This window comes from Stomoxys calcitrans, chromosome 3 (assembly GCF_963082655.1).
Source record: "Stomoxys calcitrans chromosome 3, idStoCalc2.1, whole genome shotgun sequence".
NCBI classification, from domain to species: Eukaryota; Metazoa; Arthropoda; class Insecta; order Diptera; family Muscidae; genus Stomoxys; species Stomoxys calcitrans.
Window position 1 is genome coordinate 42,384,665 of NC_081554.1, and position 24,379 is coordinate 42,409,043.

Here is a 24,379-nt window from a genome sequence, read left to right on the forward strand (position 1 = left end):
TAGCAACAAATTGTCAAGTAATAGAAAATATAATAAAATAGTTCTTTCTTCATTCTAAACGGGGAATTAAAACAATGAACCAAGGAGGAGAACATTTAAAGCGTAAATAGATGGCTGATGAAAATAATGTCATAATGAATGGAATATGGTGATTGTGAAAATGATTAGGGGAGTAGGTTGGAAAGGGGTGTTGTATACTTTTAGACGACACGCAAAATACCCTAATTATTTATGGCCAACAATTTGACAATAATGGAACTTTTCAGCTTTAATTTCGAAGAAATATTGTTTGAGCGGGGAGACCCATTAAGGATTACATAAATAATTGCTTAAAATTATAATGAGTGTAATTACTTGAAAACTAGTTCAAGTTCATTGTCTTGAAATGAAAAAAAGAAAAAAAAAAAACAAAATTCAAGATGATATCGAAAACTTCTTGACCCCACATCAATACTCTATAAAAAGAAAAATTATCTCCTTAGGCATTCAATATGTTTGTCGTTTGTAAATCATTCATATTATTGAACAAAACTAGGTTCGATCTTTGCGAACTGTAAATACAGCTTGCGGGTAGCATTAAAAAACAGAGTATTTTCTTCGTAATTTAAAACAATCAGAACAAAGTGACAAAAGCTTATAAGCATTTGAGTAAGTGTAATTAATATTGAATTAAAATTCCTACTTTGCGGACATTGCATCAAGAAAAAGTAGGTAAAATCTTCATCTGATATGTAAAAGTCAAAGCGTTAGGCTTTTATTGTTGATTATTAAATTCCGCATACTCGTTGAATCAAAAATGACTAGCTGATTTTCTTGAAATTTTTACAAAATGTATGATAATTAATTTTTAGTTATCCGAAGGGAGACTAAACCTCTAAGCTTAATTTTCAAAGGAGAAACTTTGCTTGCAACTTTGTGGTAACATAATCACGAAACTATTAACAAATGGATTTTAGAAACCTTAGATCAACCACCTATCCCAAACCCCATCCAAAATGGCAAGATGGTAGCCAATGAAAGGGCAATATGGTAGCTAATGAAAGATATTTAGAAGTAGCTTCCGAATATGGTATAAATTTGCTTCAGGTATCTTTGGTGCGTCTTCCCAGAAAAAATATCAGTGGAAGGATATGTGACTAGGAAGTGTTGAATAATCAAAGTTTCTGTTTCGACAAACAGAAGAAAGTCGGATTAAGAAAAATTTCGGCACAACTATCCCCTCTAGGCCTGGAAAAGAGGGGAAAACTCCGGAGGATATCGACATAATGGTCAAGCGGATAACGAAGGCCCTTAATGACTCGCTCATATCCCTTGGGAGATACAAAGTTTTGACTCCTTGAAATGGCCAGGCTCTGATGGTGCTTCACTGAATGAATTACTAGCTGTGTCCGATAGACTGACTCCTTGGCTTAGTAAAAAAAAATGCAAAGTTGGCCATAAACATTTTATTTAGGAACAGGGGCGAACAATTCACATATTAATGGTCATGTTTCACTGAATGAATTACTAGCTGTGTCCCATAGACTGGCACCTTGGCTGAGTTTCAAAAAATGTAAATTTGGCCATGAGCATTTCATTTAGGAACAGAGGCGAACGTCCCACATATCTATGGGTGCTGTCTGATTCAATAATAAGGGGCCTCCTTTTTTTATAGCTGAGTCCCAACGGCTTATCGCAGTGCGAAACCTGTTTGGGGAGAAGTTTTTATATGGTTGCCATACCATTTTTTTCTACACTCTACCATAGGATGGGGGTATACTAACTTCGGCATTCTGTTTGTAACAGCTCGAAATATGCATCTAAGACCCCATAAATATATAGATTTTTGATCGTAATGACATTTACAGTCGATCTAACGATATCCGTCCGTCTGTCCGTCCGTCCTTCTGTCCGTCCGTCCTTCTGTCCGTCCGTCCTTCTGTCCGTCCGACCTTCTGTCCGTCCGACCTTCTGTCCGTCCGACCTTCTGTCCGTCCGTCCATCCGTCTGTCCGTCCGTCCTTCTGTTCGTCCGTCCTTCTGTTCGTCCATCCATCCATCCGTCAGTCCGTCCGTCCGTCCGTTTGCCTATCTGTCAAAAACACGCTAACTTTGGAAGGAGTAAAGCTTGGCGCTTGCAATTTTGCACAAATAATTTTTATTAGTGTAAGTCGGTTGGGAATGTAAATGGGCCAAATCGGTCCATGTTTTGATATAGCTGCCATATAAACCGATCTTGGGTCTTGACTTCTTAACCCTCTAGGGGGCGCAATACGTCCGATTTGACCGAAATTTTGCACGTGGTGTTTTCGTATCATTTCCAATAACTGTGCTAAGTATGGTTCAAATCGGTTCATAACTTGATATAGCTGCCATATAAATCGATCTTGGGTCTTGACTTCTTGAGCCTCTAGAGGAGGCAATTCTCGTCCGATTTGACCGAAATTTTGCACGTGGTGTTTGCGTATCACTTCCACTAACTGTGCTAAGTCTGGGATCTTGACTTCTTGAGCCTCTTGAGGGCGCACTTCTAATTTCGCACTTGGTGTTTTGGTATCACTTCCAAGAACTGTGCTAAGTATGGTTCAAATCGGTTCATAACCTGGTATAGCTGCCATATAAACCGATCTGGGACCTTTTACATAACGACATCTCCCATGACCATCAACATGCGTGTCCAATATGGTCTAAGTCAATCTATAGCTTAATACAGCTCCCATATAAATCGATCTCCCGATTTTGTTTCTTGAGCCCCTACAAGGCTCAATTCTTATCTGAATGGTCTGAAATATTACACAATGACTTCTACAAAGATCAGCATTCAATTCATTCATTCATGGTCCGAGTCGGACTAAAACTTGCTATAGCTCCAATAGCATAAGAGTTCCTATTCATTATTCTTTGTTTGCCTAAAATGCCGCGCAAAGTACTCGACAAATCCTTAGCACGCTCTTACTTGTTTCAAATGGCATAGTTCCTCACAAATATCGCCAGCATAAGGAGAGGATGACCGCTGAAAATTTTTTCTGATATTCTCGTTGGGGTCCCAACCCAGGTGTTCGTCGTCATAGGCTGGCTTGCTAACCCACAGCGGTCCGTTTGTTAGCAATGCATTGTACGGTCCGCTGACCAATCAATTACAAACAGGTGTGAGTTCCTAGAATGTCTAGTATCCCTGACATACATCCTCACATCAGGAATAAGAAGACAAATATCAGACGAACACAACCATGAAAGTACCGATCGAACAGAGCCAAACAACTCACATTGCGACGATGATCAAGGGAGGCAATAGAGTTGGATACTCCATTGTCCCCAATCAACGCCATCGCTCTCCTTCAAAATCATCCAGGGATGATTTTGTAGCTCCAGCCCATACATGTGAGTTGTACTTCATTTTCGGCCTTATAAAAGTGGTGCAGATGTTAAGGAAGATCAGACGGAGTGAAGTAATTCTTACTCCGTTTAAGGAAGCCTAAACACTTGAATGCTTCTTTCGGCACTTCAAATACATGTTTAGCCTAACGGACATCACTTTGTATTTTCATGCCCAGAACATCAAGAGCTTTATGATTGCTCAACATTGATCGTTAATGAAAATAAGAAAAATAGAAGGACAAAGAACAGAGCCCTGGGTTAAACCTGGGGTCAATTTATGCTCATTGGATGAGAAAGTTCGAAATAAATCGAACGACGCCATTACGGCACCAAATGCGCCAGCTTTGATAGTAGTGTACCGTGCCATACCCTATCAAATGCCTTGGAGATATCCAGAGCCACAACCTTACTCTCACCAAACTGGTGGATTGAGCGACTCCAACGCTCCGACAGAAGTGCCATGAGGTCGCCCGTAGAGTGATTTCTGCGGAACCCATACTGTTGGTCGCTAAGAACGCCATTAGACTCTAAATACTTCACAAGATGGTGATTAATCATGCTCTCCATGACCTTGGAAAGAGCGGAGCATATCGCAATTGGCCGATAATTCGCAGGGTTGTTTGCCTCACCTTGCCTTGGGTATTGGCTAAACGTTCGCAACCTTCCAACCGCGCCGGGAAGACTCCCGCACGGTAGGCAAGGTTACGTAATGTACTAGCGAGCGTCGAAGAACACTTGCGTAAGACATCCGGGGATGGCATATCAACACTTGTCTGGGATTTATTTACGTCAAGATTTTCAAGAACCCTTTTAACTCCACGAGTAGGAAAAAATATTTGGGGCTTGACGCCAGATAAATTTTCGATTGCGGGAAGTGGTTGATTGCTATCCGGCAGGGAAGAGTTCCCTGCAACAGGTAAGCCTTATCAACAGGATCAGTTAACGTTTGATCATCGTTAACAAGAGTTGGAATAGATGAAGAACTACCCTTTACTCTTTTCACGAACGACCAAAAGCACTTTCTTCCTCGTGTAGAAGCAAGAACCTTAGTATGCAGACGCTGTTCGTAAAGAAATTTTTCGCGCCTAAGCACATTGCCACACGAGAAACTTGCCTGCTTGCGCAGCAGTTCAATATTGGCAAGTATTGTCCATATCGGACCGTGTTGGGATATAGATTTCCCCCTGTTTAAGGTTTTGGGCTCAAAAACTTCCAGCAGTGACTTAAAAAAGACATCTAGACATAGGTGTCGAGTGAGGTCCAAAGCAGGCCATATTCAGACATATGTGCTCCATAGACCGATCTCCCAGTTTAAGTCCCATTAGGGGTTCAAATACTGCTCGTTTTTATGCATATCTGGAAAATAAATTTGTTTCAAGACTCTTTGACATTTGTGCATCAAATGGTCAAGATCAAACCATATTTTGATATTGCTGACATATATAGCGTTCTCCCTATTAATGGCTGTGGGGCCATACAAGGCGCATTTGTTGCTCGAGTTCACTGAAATTTGGAATATTAAGTTGTGTTAGACACCTCAGATTGAAAAATATTTGGATAATGCTGTCATGTTGCCCGTTCGCACGATTTAAAGTCTAGCGCTCAGAAAACTTAGTAGGTTGTTAACCTAATCTATTAGGTTGTATTAAATACATCGACATCCAAGTGGGTATAGTCTAGACCGGTCAATATGCTGTTGTTGTGGTAGCAACATTGGTATGTGGAGGACACGATCCTTCTCAGCTCCATAGGTGAGTGAGCTCGTTGCGGTCCCTAGGACCCATCGCATTGGAAATTTTATGAACCTTGGTTATTTAAAGGCGCCAATAACTCACCTTTTCCTATCGATTATCACAAGCACTCAATATTTAAGCAAGAGCCTTTGCCGCCCGGCCTCTCACTGAGACTTTCCTATCGAAATCGCTGATTGTATGCATTTGCAATTGCAGCTACTACCTATACGAGGTGTCCCACGGTCTGCCTGCTGTGGATCCAACCGGTAGCCCTCAGCTTAGCTTCTTGTGATTAACACCACTTAAATAGCAGCTCAGAGTTCCAACATATGTGGAGCTCATAGTCATCGCGTGTCGGGAGGGTCAAATTTTTTATATTTGGCTATATCACTATTTGGAGTATTTGTATTATTGGGTTGCCCAAAAAGTAATTGCGGATTTTTTAAAAGAAAGTAAATGCATTTTTAATAAAACTTAGAATGAACTTTAATCAAATATACTTTTTTTACACTTTTTTTCTAAAGCAAGCTAAAAGTAACAGCTGATAACTGACAGAAGAAAGAATGCAATGACAGAGTCACAAGCTGTGAAAAAATTTGTCAACGCCGACTATATGAAAAATCCGCAATTACTTTTTGGGCAACCCAATAGTTTAGATTTCATTGGAAATATGCAGTCGGACTCACTTAGAACCTAATCCGTTTTTATTAAAAACAATTTATATTTTAACAATTTTAACCAAAATTTATTCTTCCTTGGCTATTTATTTTAAAAATATGAACTTATTTCATTTACTATCTCGTCATTTTTGGAATACAATTACCTAAAATATTCGATGTGTATGTTTGCACTTTTCGATAAATATTTCTCGCTGTGCATGGGGCTGCGTGTTTAGTCATTATTTACTCTTGTGTCAATCAGCCTTGCGGATAGGCAATAAAAATTGTGGCTCATTTTTGAAATTATTTCACAAGAGATATTTGCTCTGGCTACAAAACCCGAACCAATGACAATTTCTATATGAGAGTATATATTTGATTTTGTTTAAACAATATATGAACACACAAACAACTAGAATAAATCCCCATAAAGGCCAAAGCAAGGGGTAAGGGAAAATTTCGATTGTTTGTCTGCATGGCAGTGTGAGTTTCGTAGTCTGCAAATATTACCACAAAGCATCAACGCATATACCTCCCCCCAATACACACACACGCGCACACAAAATACCCATGATCAATGTTGAATTTTGTTACAAATGCCATAAACGTAATTGTATTTTGTTCATTCCTTCGTGCGCAACCAGACCATGGACCATGGACCATGGAGTTCATATTGCCCTAGCCATAGTAATTCACAATATCGTCAATGCCGTTGCTGTCATTGGCGTCGTTCTTGTCATCATTGTGGTGGTGGTTTTTGCCTGAATGCCAGTATTGGTGATTTTTAATTAAATAAAATTTTCATCGCCATTTGCAATGTAACGTGTATCCTACTTTACCTTGCCTACCTACCTACCAACCTACCTACCTTCCTATGTATAGGCCAACCTCACTAACACTGGAGACCTCCAAAACAACATGGACCGAATATTGAGTTGAGTTTTAATGAAATGTTCTGTAATATCAACACAAAACCCAAGAGGAATAGAATTTCACATTGTATGTATGTGTGTGTGTGTGTGTGTGTGTGTATACAACATTATACGCATGTATTGCGTGCAAAGTAAATAACAATTGAAAACCAATTTAATGGCTGCGTGGGCATATATAATAAAATATTAATCTAGAAATTTTTCGAGATCATTTAAAATTTAAGTACAAAGGTCTTGGGGGGATTCCACAACAAAGAGTTTGTAGCTATGAAAATAATTAATAAATTATCCTATTACTAAAGGTCAGATTTCATATATTGCACTGGTATTCAAAGAAAAATTTTCTTCGTCTTCATGGGGTTATGCGTTTACAAAAGAATAATTAGAAGAAAAGAATAGGAGGAAGATTAAGAGTAAGAAAATGCCAACGTGATTGACAACTAGGACACCTATAGAAGGTACTAGCCGAACCGGGCCCGCTCCGCTGCGCCTTCTTTAACTCTCTAATATCTTTTTAGGGTGGGGACACTTTGCCTTGAATGCGGATATCGAATTCGTGCCATTGTAGCCTATGACGCTGAACACGTTCGAATCCTGGCGAGAACATTGGACAAAGCGGTGTTTACCCCCTCTTAATGTTGGCGACATTTGCGAGGCACAATGCCATGCGTGGTCATTAAAAAAAATTTTCCGCAAAGAGGTGTCGCACTGCGGTACGCCGTTCGGACTCGGCTATAAAAAAGCTCCCCTATCATTGAGTTTAAACTAGAATAGGAAACACTCATTGATGTGTAAGAATTTGCCCCTTCTCTCTCTCTCTCAAATACCTTTCATTTGAGTCCCATATTGTCATAATGGGTCAAATAAGCCATTTGACGTATCTTTAGCAGGAAAAGCGCCACCTAGACGTGAACGCAAATTTTAAAGCCATATTCGCAGTCTACTCCCTAATAACTTTCATTTGAGTCCCATATAGCCATGGTCGGCTAATATGACCATTTGGGGGTATTTGGGGGTGGGCAACCTACAATAACTTGGACCTAATTTTTTATGCAATGTTCGTAATCTACTGTCATACAGTCCCATATTGACATCATTTTCGAATATATCTGTTTAGAAGGAATTTTGGGGTTGGGGCCCCGCTGGGTACTTGGACCCAATTTTTAATACCACATTCGTTTTCTGGTCTCCAATACCTCTCTTTTGATACCCTTATTGTGCTCATCGGCGGCGGAGGCGGGGATAGTCCGCCCCCACTCAGCCAAGTATCATATAGTCCTAATGGGTCTAATGGCGTTTTTGAGGGGTGGTGTGACCCCCTAACGTAGAATTGATTTTGTATGCCAGATTCGAAATCTACTCCCGAATACCTTTCATTTGAGCCCCATATTGATATGAATGTCCAATATGTCTTTGGGGGAGTTTAGGGGTTGGGGCGGCCCGGTGGGTACTTAGACACAAATTTAAATACCATATTCGTATTCTACTCTCCAATACCTTTCATTTGATACCTATATTGTCCTGATCGGTCCATTTTTGATTTTGGGATGTGTTTTTGGCATAAGGGGGAGGGTCCGTCCCCCTTCCGATATCGAAAAATTTTATAGCCTTTGTTTCCTTCCAGACCAACCTACACAATATGCGAAAATTTCGAGAAAATCGGTTTTGCCGTTTTTCAGTCTATACGAAAAAAAAACAAACCGAGTCCCATTTATCCATGATTGGCTAATGTACCCATTTTGGTCGTTTTTGTGGGGATGGGGTGACCTCCTATACTTCGACATGAATTTGTATGCCAGATTCGTTATCTACTCCCACATACTTTTCATTCGATATCCATATTGTCCTGATCGGTCCATTTTTGATTTTGGAATGTATTTTTGGCATAAGGGGGAGGGTCCGTTCCCCCTCCGATATCAAAAAATTTTATAGCCTATATTTCCTCCCGACCAAAATCAGTTCTGCCGTTTTTCAGTCTATACGGAACAAACAAACCGACACCCATATATCCGTGATTGCCTAATATGCCCATTTTGGGCGTTTATGTGGGGGTGGGGTGACCGCCTATACTTCGACATGCATGCCAGATTCGTTATCTACTCCCACATACGTTTCTTTCGACACCCATATTGTCCTAATCGGTCCACTTTTGATTTTGCGTGGTGTTTTTGGGGTAACGGTGAAGGGTCCGCCCCTTCCGTTATCAATAAATTGTAAAACCTACTCCTTCTTTCTGACCATATTCGTAATCTACTGCCGTAGACCATTAATTTGAGTCCCATGTTGTCATGATCGTCAAATAAACCTATTTTAAGGGGTTTTGGGGTTGGGGAGGCCCCCCAGGTACTTGGACCCAACTTTTATTATGAAATTCGTACTCTACTCTTGAATACCTTTTATTTGAATCCACAATATGGTCCACCGGTCCACTTTTATTTTTGGGTAATACTTTTGTGGTAAGGGGGAGGGTCCGCTCCCCTCCCGATATCAAACAAATTATATAGCCTATGTTTCCTTCCAGACCAACCTACACAATTTGTGAAAATTCCAAGATAATTGCTTCAGCCGTTTTCGGGACTATACGGAACAAACAAACATACAAGCAAACACATATTGAATTTTATATATAAGATTAGCCTCAACATCCGCTTTGCGACACTCTGGAATATCGATCTCATGTAAAACAAGGGTATTTTCAACTACTATGAACAAATTTAACAAATATGGTGTTGCCGGGCCTTCACATATTCCAAGTGGTCTTGAGAATTTCAAAAAAGTTACCTACAAGCACCTAGTAGTACTTTGTGTTCATGTTTCCTGTTACCTATTTCGTTGTATGACATCCAATGCATATACATACATATGTACATTCCTCCTACCGGTTAACAATTTTCGGCATGCAGTTCATTGTTATAATGTTACATTTACATTTCGTATGTGTATGTATGTTCCTTGTGACTGATGAGTAAATGTGTGTGTGTGCGGGTGTGTGTGTACACCGACGTGTGCATGTTATGTGGCTGTTGTTCACACAACTTTGCTTGGCTTAATGTATGATGGAGTGAATGAACGTACGAATAAATGACATGACATTTTTCGAAAGCAAATCCTGCACTCGACAAGCTGTCATTCAAATGTCAAATATTAAATGACTGCTCATGCACCAGCTACTACCACTACTAACAACAGCAGGCGTTGCAAGTTGCAACTGCCATAGCAGCGGCAACAACAACACCAACAACAATCCAATACAATGCAAACAAGCACAATAATGCAAAAATGCGGGAAATGAAAATGAAAAGTAGCAATTTACTTAGATTTCAAATATTTATTCTGATCTTTTGCGTGATGTCGAAAACATTACTTCTTTGGCAGTTAAAATTCAATGGCGAAAAGAGACTAATACAAGAACTGGTTTACGTGTTGTGGAAATTAAAAAGGCTAAAGACCCTATTATTGAAGATTGGTGTAAATTTGCTTACGAACATCTCATTAACCTACTAAAAACAGAACAAGTAAAAAGGCATTAAGTTTGGGCGGGCCGAACTTTGTATACCCACCACATCTCGGGTATATAAGTAAAACACCTTTCGTCATAGTCCGGTGAAAATGCATTATCTATGCACTCATAGCAGCGATATATGCTAGCTAGCCACAATCCGCATAAAAGCTAAATTCCTCAACATCAGCCTTATTTGTGCCCATGCCCCAACGGAAGACAAGGACGAGCAGACCAAGGATATTTTCTAAGAGTACCTAGAGAGACAATATAATCGCTACCACGCCCATGATATTAAAATCGCTCTGGGAGATTTTAATGCCCAGATAGGGAAGGAAGACATTTTTGGTCCAACAGTCGGAAAATTTAGCCTTCACCAGATAACGTCCAGTAATGGGTTGAGGATGATAGATTTCGCCGAGTCAAAAAGCATGGTAGTTTGTAGCACCAGATTTCAACATAAAAAAATATTCACATTGCCACATGTTTGTCACTCGATCAAAACACGAGGAACCAAATTGATCACTTTGTGATAGATGGAAGGCATTCTTCCAGCGTGTTAAATGTAAGATCGATCACGTGGAGCGAATATAGATTCGGGTCATTTCCTTGTTGCAGCAAAGGTTCGCAACCGTTTGAACATGGCGAGGAAAGTACGATCTGACACTGCACGGAAGCTGGACATTGAAAAGCTGCAAACACAACAAATGGCAACGGCATCTCCACTCGACCCAACTGCTTGATGGAAGAACTCCTTGTTCCGATGACATAATGGCGCAGTGGCAAACTATTGCCCACACCATGGAAAATGCCGCGAAATCCGTATTTGGGTATCGGAAGCCTCCTCCAAGAAACTCATGGTACGACCTAGAGAGTCGAGATGATACTTAAGTCAAGAAAGCGGCATATAGAGCAACCCTGCAATCAGTAGCAACGATGAAGGAAGGAGAGGTTGTGGGAAAAAAGGAGAGAAGAGGAACGTCTATTCTACAGAAACAACAAGTAATAAAAGGGCGTTAAGTTCGGCCGGGCCGAACTTTGGATATCCACCACCTCGGGTATATATGTAAACCCCATTTCGTCACAATCTGGTGAAAATAGGATAACTTAAGGACCCAAATTCAGCACCGACATTAAGTGGTCTAATATTTATGTCACTTTTCAATTTTGTAGAACAAAATATTGGTCTTTTTGGCAGATATATCCAATTATAAACCGATCTGAACCATATTAAGGTCGGATATCGTGAGACTCAGAAAAACTCACTGTTTCAAATTTCAGCAAAATCGGGTAATAAATAAAGCTTTTATGGGTTTCAGTCCCCTTATTATCAGATCGGTCTATATGGCAACTATATCTAAATATAGTCCGATCAGAACCATTTTAAGGTCGGATATTGGGAGGTCTTTACCTACTCACTGTTAAAAATTTCAGCGAAATCGAGTAATAAATAAAGCTTTTATTAGCTTCAGATACCTTATCGGCAGATCGGTCTATATGCCAGCTATATCTAAATATAGTCCGTTCTGAACGATATTTGGGTCAGATGTCAGGAGGCTTAAGACAACCCACTGTTTTAAATTTCAGTGATATCAGGTTGTAAATAAAGCTTCAGACCCGTTATCGGGGGATCGGTATATATGGCAGCTATATCTAAATATAGTCCGATCAGAACCATATTTAGGTCAGATGTTGGGAGGCTTAAAATAAACCACTGTTGCAAATTTCAGCGAAATCGAGTAATAAATAAAGCTTGTATTGGTTCAGACCCCTTATCGGCAGATCGGTCTATATGACAGCTATATCTAAATATAGTCCGATCTGAACCATATTTACGTCAGATGTCGGGAGGCTTAAGATAACCCACTGTTTTAAATTTCAGCGAAATCGGGTAATAAATAAAACTTTTATAGGCTTCAGACCCGTTATCGGGAGATCGGTCTATATGGCAGCTATATCTAAATATGGACCGATCTAAACCATATTTAGGTCAGATGTTGGGAGGCTTAAAATAACCCACTGTTTTAAATTTCGGCGATATCAGGTAATAAATAAAGCTTTTATGGTCTTCAGACCCTTTATCGGGAGATCTGTCTATATGATAGCCCGTCTGTCTGTCCAAAGTACGCTAACTTTCGAAGTAGTAAAGCTATCCGCTGGAAAGTTTTGCACAAATAAATCTTATTAGTATAGGTAGGTTGGGATTGTAAATGGGCCATACCGGTCCATGTTACGATATAGCTGCCATATAAACCGATCTGGGGTCTTGACTTCTTCAGCTTTTAGGGGGCGCAATTCTTTTCCAACTTGGCTGTAATTTTGCCCGTGGTGTTCTGATAACACTTCCAACAACTGTGCGAAGTGTGGTCCAAATCGGTCCATAACCTGGTATAGCTGCCATATAAACCGATCTTGGGTCTTGACTTCTTGAGCCTCTAGAGGGCGCAATTCTCGTCCGATTTGACTGAAATTTTGCACAGAGTGTTTTGATATTACTTCCAACAACTGTGCTAAGTATGGTTCAAATCGGTCCATAACCTGATATAGCTGCCGTATAAACCGATCTTGGGTCTTGACTTCTTTCACCTCTAGAGAGCGCAATTCTCATCCGATTTGACTGAAATTTTGCACATGGTGTTTTGGTATCACTTCCAACATTTATGCGAAGTATGGTCCAAATCGCTCCATACCCTGATATAGCTGCCATATAAACCGATCTGGGATCATAAGTTCTTGAGCCTCTAGAGAGCGCAATTCTCATCCGATTTGGCACAGATTTTGTATAACGGCTTCTTCCATGGCCTTCAACACACGTGTGCAATATGGTCTGAATCAATATATAGCTTGACACAGTTGCTATATAAACCGATCTCCCGATTTCGCTTCTTGAGCCCCGAATCGGACTATAACTTGATATAGCCCCACCTCCTCCTCCGTCCATATTCATTATTCTTTGTTTGCCTTAAAAGAGATACTGAGCAAAGAACTCGACAGATGCGATCCATGGTGGAGGGTATATAGAAGATTCGGCCCGGCCGAACTTAGCACGCTTTTACTTGTTTCTTTTAGCAATGCAGGGTGTCGAAATGTTCAACTTACCCCATCTTTATCTCATTGTTAATGTGAACTAAAATCCATTTCAAGAGATAAAAGAAATGTGTTTTGAAGAAAACAAAAGTGGAAGCCTTGCAAAAACTACAGGCTTATTTGTAAAATTCTTTGTTTTCTTTAAAAACATTCACTGAACTTTTGCGCAAGTTTTAATGTTATTTAAAGAGCTTAACTTGAAACGAAAACGCCTGTGTCACTCACATAAATATTTATCGTATTTTTTCAGACCATTGATATTGAGGCCGCTGACAAAATATTTAAATTTCTTCACTGCTTTGAAGAGATAATTTATATTCAAATGAGAGAAGTGTTCACAACATCATTCGGTTTTTGCTGGCTTAAATCTGCACAAAAATAAATAGAATTATCCTTTTTGGTTTGTTGTCATATCCAGGCCTACCCCGCACACATATGGCCGCCATATTCAGATTTGCAAAATTCCGGTTTTTTCTTCCATCGAAAGCTAATAAAGAGAATACTATAATGCATAAGTCATCATGGGAAAATTTGAAGCTTTAAAGCCACTACTAGAGTTGCATATTTTACCATATATATCGAAAATTGCTTGTGTTCAATTGTGTGGAACATTTTTTAATCTCTGCACAATATCTTTGATATGAGTTTTTTTTCGTCTTCTTTTGTGACATTTTGTATAATTTGTATAAATTCAAATTTTATCCTCTATCATTTCGGTGTGTGTGTGTGTGTGTATGATTGTGATATGTGTGGTAGGGGGTTGGTTGTTCCATGTCAGAATTTCGGTAAGGCATTGTTCAATGACAAGAACATGCCATGTTGCGTGATTGCCGAGAGTGACATCGAGAGGCAAAACACAGGGGCGGCGCAATCATGTGTGCCTTCATTTCCATATTAAAATGTCATATTTGAAATAAAAACATATTTCATTTTTGTGTTGTTCACATTTCAATATGCATGCAAATATAAATATAATCATATTTTTTTATGTACATACATATGTACATATGTATGTACATGCATGCCCGTTAAATAGGGTGGTGTGATATTTGCAAATTGATTATAAGGAAATTGTTAAGTCAAGTGTGTTTTTAATACCTTTAAATATTGTTTTAAATCGAGCATGGAAAAGCAGAAAGGAATAACGTCCATTTCGCAGGAAGGGGAGAGAAATGAAAAGCCGTAAATAGAGATGCTCAGGAGTCAGAATATGTACAAAAGTATGTTAAATACGAAACCGTTGTTGTTGGTACAGCTACATATCCTGCTGAGACAATGAAGAAACTTAAGTTTGATACTGTGTTCCCACCTAAATGCCGATGCAATGACATAGGAAAAGCTCCAACATCTCATCATCCTCCCCACATGCCCTACGCATGCTATCACTTGCCGCACCGACTTTGCATACGCGAACTCGCAGTCCTATGTCTTCCCTTATAATAAGGAAAACTATACTGATATTCCCCTTCATATCATATCAGTAACAGCCTCGTCTTATTTCGATCCGTATTTCCCGTATTAGGATTTTTAGTCTTCCTTCCGACCATTTCACTTTCCACATTGCACGGCCAAATCGTCTGCCATTTTATTCCCCTTTCTCAGCTGAGGTCCGGCACCCAAACGATGGGGATCCTATTATTCTCAGAGAAGGCGTTAATCTACATGCCAATTCCGTCAGTGACCTCTCCGTCCTGGTTGTAATAACTCTGGTGGCCATCTTACCCTCCGTTATGATACTCCACGTCCTCGGATCAATACTTGGACTTGGACTGAGTCTCTCCGAAAAGCTTTGGATTCAATAAGTTCACTGACGACAGGCCTTTAGCTAAGGGCTAAATCGTCTGCCATATCATTCCCCTTACTCAGCTATGGTCCGGCACTCAAACGATGCGGATCATGTCATTCTCATAGAAGGCGTTAATGTGCTTTTTACATTCCAAATCCGTGAGTGACCTCACCGTCCTAATTGTATTAGCTCTGATGGCCATCTTACTGTCTGTTATGATGTTAATGCTTCACTAACTCACTTCAATACCATACAACCACACATATTCTATGATCTACGACGGAATAGTTCTGTGCACCACACAGGCTTGAACTTTGAGGCTTGAACTTGTGTGGTGGAGCTTCTCGTGACAGCATGAGCAGACATGAGCTCATGCTGTTACGCTTAGCAGAGAGCTTCCGGACGTGTCCACAGGTTACATACGGGGTAGCTGCAAAGGCGGTCGCGGACAATAGCGGTATCGAGTGAAGAATCTCAGCATGAAGTCGGGCGGCATCGGCTCTTGCAAAATTTCTGAGTGCCTATGAGGCTTGGTATAAATCTCATTTTCATTCTCCTATCGCCTTAAGTCTTAATTTGATTGTCTATAGATCGTACATCTAGAACAGTCTTCATTGCCCTAGTAGGTGTGATTCTTACCGCTCCGCCTAGGCTTAGACAACATGTTCACTGAAACTGTTGTGTTGTAAGTATGGTGCACTTTTTAACATTCCGACTGAGCTAGACAGTCGTATGGCATCTCCAAAACCCTTTCTGCCTTTATGCACAGCTGATTGGGATCCCTACCCCTCTGAAGTATTAAAACATCGTCTGTACTAATTATTATAACATCGTCGGGTTCAAGTCCCTCCTCAGTCAGTATCCATAATAGGTTAATTATGGTGGCTGTTGCTTTGTTGTAGCAGTTTGCTGAACACTTTTCGTCTGTTTGGTTCTGTTTAATACCCCGATCCAGGAACTCTGTGATTAATGTGGAGTGTGTCCAGATGCGTCTGGGTCTGAGTCGAGTGGGTCTGGTTGGGCAACTAAACATGTAACTTGTGCCGTATGGTCACTAGTCACAATCCGGACATACATTCTGCACTTTGGCATTAATCCTTGCTCTGTAGGAGGTGAGGCAGCTGCATTTGCCGGACCGCATTTGAGCCTAAACTACTCGTGTTTGCCGGGGGAGGTACATTTTTTTTAGGTGCAAAGGGAGACGGTCGTTCTACAAGGACCACACTCACCCGGTAACTAATCAATACATCGGCATGAATGTTGTCTTGACCGGCTTGATATGCCGCTTAATTTAGAGGTTCTCATGTAGCGCTAAACCTCTCGCTCTACATCATGTAGATCCAGCTTAAGGATTCTTGGTGGTGTATTGGATAGGTATCCACCGCCCAGAAGGCGGTGATTTTAGTAGTCCAGCCTAGAAGGTATTGCTTGGACAACATGTAGAACCGATATGAACCGATAATGGCCAAAGGGGATTTTATTATGCAAAATTTAAGTCAAATCGAAACAGAATTGCGCCCTCTAGCAGCTCAAGAAGTGAAGATCCGAGATCGGTTTATATGGTAGCTATATCTGGTTGTGAAGCAATTTAAACCATACTTGGCACAATTGTCTTTGAACGGGTAGGATTTTTCTCTCCTTATGGAGGTGTTCCCAGAGAGTATAACAGAGACCATTGCGGTTCTATCGCCAGTGCAGGGCGACCTCCCATTCACATAGGCTGGATTTGCAGCTATTTAGCATGGTTGCTTCAGGGTTTTGTGGGCGAAAGGAATCCAATTGGGAGACCGATTTTTATGGAAGCTTTATTCAAAGAGGTATTTTCTAGATCAAACTCCGGTCGGATATTGAAGGGTCTTTAGCAGCACACTCTTTTTAATTTCGACGAAATTGGGAATAAATGAGACTTTTGTGAGTACAAAAACTTATGTCGGTAGATTGGTCTATGAGGTGGCTATATCTATTGGGTTGCCCAAAAAGTAATTGCGGATTTTTTAAAAGAAAGTAAATGCATTTTTAATAAAACTTAGAATGAACTTTAATCAATTATACTTTTTTTACACTTTTTTTCTAAAGCAAGCTAAAAGTTACAGCTGATAACTGACAGAAGAAAGAATGCAATTACAGAGTCACAAGCTGTAAAAAAATTTGTCAACGCCGACTATATGAAAAATCCGCAATTACTTTTTGGGCAACCCAATAATTAAAGTATGTAGTATTTAGAACGTCCAACAAGTTGATTATTGGCTTAGGTGTATGTCAATAGAAGCATGGGCCGGATTATAATCTCTATCCTCTTTTAGACCTAACCTAACATAACCCACATCTAAATTATGATCGATATACACCATGCCCGGAAATTTTGTGTAGTGGTCTTTTACGCCTCATTGTTACATGAACTTAAATCGGTAGATTCGACTATATGGGAGATATATCAAATTACAGTCCGATGTAGACCTGCTCACTAATAAGTGAATAGTTGGGAGCAAATGCAAATTTGCCCATGAAAATTTCTCAAGAAACAGGGGCAAAGTTATCACATATATCAATAAGAGCTATTCGCTTCAAATTTAAACTCAATGATGAGGGACCTCCTTTTTATATACGCGACACTTCTTTGGGAAGAAATTTTTACATGGCAAAGTATCTCACAAATGACACCAGCATTACGAGGCGATAACCACCGCTGAAAATTGTTTCCGATGTGCTCGCCAGGATTCGAATCCAGGCGTTCAGCGTCATAGGCGTACATGCTAACCTCTGAGCTACGGTGAGGATTTCGAAAAGGCATTTGTCAAGTTCTTTGGCCGATACCTCTTTACGCGCAAACAAAGGATATTGGATAAGAATTGATATGCTATTTGAGCTATACCAAGTTATGAACCGATAATGGCCAAAGGGGATTTTATTCTGCAAAATTTAAGTCAAATCGAAACAGAATTGCGCCCTCTAGCGGCTCAAGAAGTAAAGATCCGAGATCGGTTTATATGGGAGCTATATCTGGTTGTGAAGCAATTTAAACCACACTTGGCACAGTTGTTGATAGTCATGCAAAAATTTCAGCCAAATCGGATAATAATTGCGCCCTCTTGAGATTCACGAAGTCAAGATCCTAGACCGGATTATATGGGAGCTATATCAGGTTATGAACCGATTTGAATAATACTTGGCGCAGTTGTTGGAAGATGAAACAGAACACTTCGTGCAAAATTTCAGCCAAATCGGATATTAACTTAGTTTTCTAGCGGCTCAGGAATTCAAGGTCTGAAATCGGTTTACATGGGTTGTTGATGATCAAAGCAGAACACTTCATGCTTAATTTCAGCTAAATCGGACGATAATTACGCCATCTAGAGGCTCAAGAAGTGAAGTTCGGTTTATAAGGGAGCTATACCAGGTTATGAACCGATTTGACCGACACTTTGCACAGTTGTTTGAAGACAATATAAAATTTTTGGTGCAAAAATGGCCATCGTATCGCAGAGTTTAGCATGTCCGCCTATGACGCTGAAAGCCTGGGTTCGTATCCTGGCGAGACCATCAGAAAAAAATTTTCAGCGGTGGTTTTCCCCTCCTAATGCTGGCAGCATTTGTGAGGTACAATGCCATGTAAAACTTCTCTCCAAAGAGGTGTCGCACTGCGGCACACCGTTCGGACTCGGCTATTAAAAGGAGGCCCCTTATCATTGAGCTTAAAACTTGAATCGGACTGCACTCATTGATATGTGAGAAGTTTGCCCCTGTTCCTTAGTGGAATGTTCATGGGCAAAATTTGCATTTTTGCAAATTTTCAGAAAATGGTAAATGGCTTTGCTAAAAAAAAAAACAAAAAATAAAATTTTAAAATTTTTTTTAAGTTTAAAAAAATATTAAAAAAAACTTTCTACGTCATTATAAATGCTCTAAATATTTAGTACGCTTAATTTAATCAAAATGGGACAAAGGAATTAAGGGTCAGGCGTTAATGGGTTAATATTTTACACCCTAATATATTTTACTGCCTAATATCAAAATCCACACGAGTCACTTTAAGTTTTTCTTTTACATATACATACATATAGCTACATATGAATGCACATATGTTTGTGTGTGTGTTTGTGAGAAGGAAATGCATGCGTACTTTGTCTATTTGACTTGAATATGATTTATTATAAATTGTGATAATATCTTTGAAAATCCATGTGGCATCAATTGTGTAGGTTGTTCCATTGGACATTGTGATTTATAGGATTGCCTGTGCAGGGGAGTTGTTGGGATATCTATTGGCAAGTTTCTTACATAACACTTAGATATTTTTTTTGTTATGTTAAACCTATAACATAGTATTTAATTTGTTGAAAATGAAATGGAATATCTAATTTGGATTTAATTGATTTTTTAAATAAATTGCAATGTAATATCTACCTCGAAAAACAACAAAATAAAAGAGCATTTTTTTTTTATTAAAATCAATTTTTGCATGACTAATTGCTTAAGAAATTTAATATGATAAAGGATGCTTTTGCCAAATGGCAGGTATAAATAAATATTTTTTTAACGAATAATACCATTTAGATGAAAAAAATAAGAGGTAACGAATATTTAGTAGGAAAGTACTTTTTATAACCTCCACCAAAGGATGGGGGTAAACTTACATCGTCATTCCATTTGTAACTCATCGAAACAATAATCTGAAATCCAACAAAGTATACAAATTCTTGATCTTCTATGTTGATCTATGGAACGACCATCACCAACTTTCTCAAGATTCGGAAGACTAGCATAGGCAAAGATCCTAATATTAAAACATCTGGCAATGCAGTGACGGGAAACTCAATGCAGCCTAAAGAAAAGGGAGCAGACGATGAGACAATCCCCCACTCCCAAGAAGCCCATCTAATGGAGGACCAATACTTGAGGTCATCCAGCTAAACCTCCACCGGAGTGACACTCTGATGGAGAAAATTAGCAAGGGCAAGATTCCTATTGCTTGAATTCAGTAACCATGGACGACCCGGAACAAAGTTTCTGGACTGAACCATAAAAACTACCAATTATTCTAATTCCTTACTTAATATTTCATTTTTCGAGGTTACTTTTTAGTTTTTTAAGCACACAACAAGGCGGTTACTTCCTTAGGTGTATGCTCATATGAGGCGGATTTATATCCGCATCCTCTTTTTAACCTAAATTAACCTAAGCTATGTTGATCTAGCCATCTCAAAGATAAGCTAGGAGCTTGAAATTTTGCACAAGTAGTTCTAATATGTGTAGGTCGGTTTGGATTGGACAGACGGATATGGGTTAGCCGTTTTAGTATGAACTTCTGAAAATTTTCACAAGTAGTTCTAATATGTGTAGGTCGGTTTGGATTGGAAATGGGTCAAATCGGTGCTTCGCCATTACTGTGGCTGAGATTGCATTTTAGTTATCGCAGCCACAGTAGTGGCGCAGGACCGATTTGACACATTTCCAATCCAAACCGACCTACACATGTAGTTGTAATATGTGTAGGTCGGTTGTGAAAAATTTCAGAAGTTCTTCCTAAATCAGCTAAACCATGTTCGTCTGTCCTCGTATCATTTTTTGATACTACAGTAGTTACTCACCTGCGGAATTTCTTCAATTCTTTAAGGTGAAGAACAAATTCTGCTCATAGACTTTTATATGGTTTTCCTAAAATAATTTGTTTTTGTTTTTTCAAGTCATGCTTTGTTTCATAGAGTACCGCCACAAACTATGCCAACTTCAGACGTATAGGAATTAGAATGAAATTGAAAATGCAATACATTTTCAACAAGCAGAATGTTATAACGTCACATTTCAAACAAGATATTTGATTTCTGTTGTTCAATGCGTATTTGTTGTCTGGCAAAATCGTTGTTGTGGTTGCAAATCCAAACAGGACTTGTTGTGGGAAAATTCTCCTGTGCCAAGAATATTTCATTGCGCTAGCAGTGGGATGCATTTCTTTGTGTCGGCACGATTGCTTTGTGACATTCTTTGAAATTGCAACATTCAATGGGGGAATTGCATGCACTTTGAAGATATGAAGGATATTTGGAATCGCAGAGATTCGCAGAAGAAGTAGAAGAAAAAAACTCATAAAATGTATACCATGATATTCACACGCATACAGATAACCATAACCACTTGTGACAATTGCTAAGAAAACCTTCACGTACATGTGTGCTTCAAATGTTTCATATTCACCAAACGTTGAAAATGCACAGACATTCAGCTGTGCACTGCAGAGCATGGAAAGACAAACAAAATTCTATTTTTGCTTGAAGTTTTCCGAGATTACTTATGCTGAATATTTGTCTTATAATAATAGTTTAGGCAAATATAAAGAAAAAGAGCTATAGGTGTTTGTTGTAAAGGATAGGTCAAAGATTTTCCTATTGCCAGGTCGTAAGGAAATAAAAGCAATTGAAAAGCGATCTTCCAAGGATCATGGTGGATGTACTTGAATAAAACCCCTATTACTGCCCTATTGAAATAGCCCTTCCCAAAGGTCCATCTGGCAGATTGTATTCTCATTAAAAATTCATAGCATAACTATTTTGTATCCAAATGTAAACTCAATAATGATCACCGTATTGCAAATAAATCTCTTTGACTTCGACATGGGAATATTCGAAATGTATGAACACACTCAAACTGTACCCCATATCCATAATCATTTACAAACATTTGTTGAAAAAATTCCATCCTCATGCATAATGTTTGCAAAAGTAGAGTATGCCAGACCAAAAGAAGCGAAACTAACGAATAAAACAAAAACCAGGACAAAACCATAACAATCTGGACCAAGTACCAAAGTGAAAGGCGACAAAAGCCAGTGACATACATTGTTTGAATCTTTTGCATTGTGCATTCATTGTGAATGACTTTGCATACTAAAGCTTGGTTCAATTTCGAATATATTTGACAGAAAGAAAACACACTCACAGTGAGCGTCAAAATGAAGTACATATAGAAATATTAGCTTAAAAAAGGTTTTAATGGCAGACTTTTAAATTTAATATTCATACAAAATACGAAAATTAAGAAGTTTTTGAAACAACATTCTGTTTTGCGATGAAAGTCAGTTTGATGAATTTGCCCAGCAAAAAAAAATATGTAAGACGTTTTGTAGACTTTATTTGATGCCCACTGTATGTACCAGTGTGTATACAGTTCTCTTCAGATGGTTTTGATGTCTTTATTTGTCTGACATTTGGGTCCTTGAAAATTACCAAAAATAGTTATAGCTGCATTGTTTTGTGTAAGCTGTATTATATACACCTACATATAGAAGTTGTTTATTATCGTTCCTTTGTATGGCTAAGTGAAGGTTATCAAGTCTTTCCCAAAATGAAGAATAATATATGGGTTGCCCAAAATGTAATTGCGGATTTTTCATATAGTCGGCGATGAAAAATTTTTTTAACAGCTTGTGACTCTGTAATTGCATTCTTTCTTCTGTCAGTTATCAGCTGTTACTTTTAGCTTGCTTTAGAAAAAAAGTATATTTGATTAAAGTTCTTTCTAAGCCTTGTTAAAAATGCATTTACTTTCTTTTAAAAAATTCGCAATTACTTTTTGGGCAACCCAATACAATACAAATTTTATAACAAGTGAAGCAAACCAACTATGACACATAATTTGAGGTGCGATATTAGCAATCAGGTCAGGACTACTTGCATGTTCACCTACAACGTTGGACGTTGTGTTCAAATCGTGGGACTCACATCTTTAAACGTTAGGTGTGTCTCCTTGTAAGTTTTGCAGGTGACAGTTAAACTGATTTCGTTCCGGACGATTTAACTGTCTTTTAAGGCAGGAGGAAGTAGCATGCAAACTAAATGTGCTTTAACAAAATCAATTCAAACAAAATCCATGCCGTGCATGCAAGCACACAAAATAATTCTTTTTAAATAAGCCTAGACCTCATTTGGTAAAATGTTTCGATTTTTTTGTTGTAGTCTCCACCATGGGATGAGGGTATGTCAATTATGAAATTTAAGTTTTGCTATGAACTCCAACAGCTGTGGCAAGTATGGTTCAAATAGGTCCATCACCTGATATAGCTCGCATATAACCGATCGTCCAATTTAACTATTGGGTTGCCCAAAAAGTAATTGCGGATTTTTTAAAAGAAAGTAAATGCATTTTTAATAAAACTTAGAATGAACTTTAATCAAATATACTTTTTTTACACTTTTTTTCTAAAGCAAGCTAAAAGTAACAGCTGATAACTGATAGAAGAAAGAATGCAATTACAGAGTCACAAGCTGTGAAAAAATTTGTTAACGCCGACTATATGAAAAATCCGCAACTACTTTTTGGGCAAACCAATATTTGAGCCTCTAAAAGGAGCAATTATAATTATGCGATTTGGTTGAAATATTGCCTGTACAGTTTGGTTTGGACTTTCAAAATACACGCTTAGTATGATCTAAATCGGTTCATAACATAATATAGCTCCCATATAAACCGATCGCCCGACTTGACTTCTTGAACCGTCAGGGGGCACTATAATTATCCGATTTGACTGAAATTTAAAACGTCGTATTTTTCTTGACTTCTAACAGACATCAAAGCAACCGTAGCACAGAGGTTAGCATGTCCGCCTATGACGCTAAACACCTGGGTTCGAATACTGGCGAGACCATCAGAAAAAAAATGTCAGCGGTTGTTTTCCCCTCCTAATGCTGGCAACTACTGGTACTATGCCATGTAAAACTTCTCTCCAAAGAGGTGTCGCACTGTGGCATGCCATTCGGACTCGGCTATAAAAGGGAGACCCCTTATCATTGAGCTTAAACTTGAATCGGTCTGCACTCATTGATATGTGAGAAGTTTGCCCCTGTTCCTTAGTGGAATGTTCATGGGCAAAATTTGGAATTTGCAATAGACATCAATAGTACGGTTCATAACTTGATAGAGCTCTTACATAATTGAAAAAGTCATTCAAAAAAGCTATCCCATGCTATCCGGGGAGAGTATATAACTCACTCTTACTTGTTTGATGTTCGAAGGGGGGACGGACCCTCCCCCTTACTCCAATTTTCAAAAAAAACGCAAGACCTCAGAGATGGGTGTACCGAATTAAGCGAAGTTTTGTGTGCCCCTTTATGATAACCCAAACACATAAAAGTGGTAAAAAACATTGGGGGTCAAATAAACTGGGGGGATGCCCCAGCCATAATATACCCCAAATTTACATGTAATACAAATATGACAATATGGGTGTCAAATGGAAGGTAGGTAGTTAAGAGTAGAGTAGGACAATGACATACAAAGTTGATACCAAATTCCTCAGTCCCAAAAACCGCCGAAAATTTTCATATTTACCGATTG

General features: G+C 39.0%; 1 protein-coding gene and 1 long non-coding RNA gene across 4 annotated transcripts in view; both read right to left on the minus strand.

Moving 5' to 3' along the window:
* Window positions 1–24,379, minus strand: part of LOC106093533 (protein turtle) — a 479,313-nt gene that overhangs the window by 109,631 nt on the left and 345,303 nt on the right. The gene's annotated exons all lie outside the window — the stretch shown is intronic.
* Window positions 13,424–14,067, minus strand: LOC106093534 (uncharacterized). The gene is made up of 2 exons (XR_001222372.2): window positions 13,837–14,067; window positions 13,424–13,753 (listed from the first exon to the last, which is right to left on the minus strand). It is a non-coding gene; the product is annotated as an uncharacterized LOC106093534 (long non-coding RNA).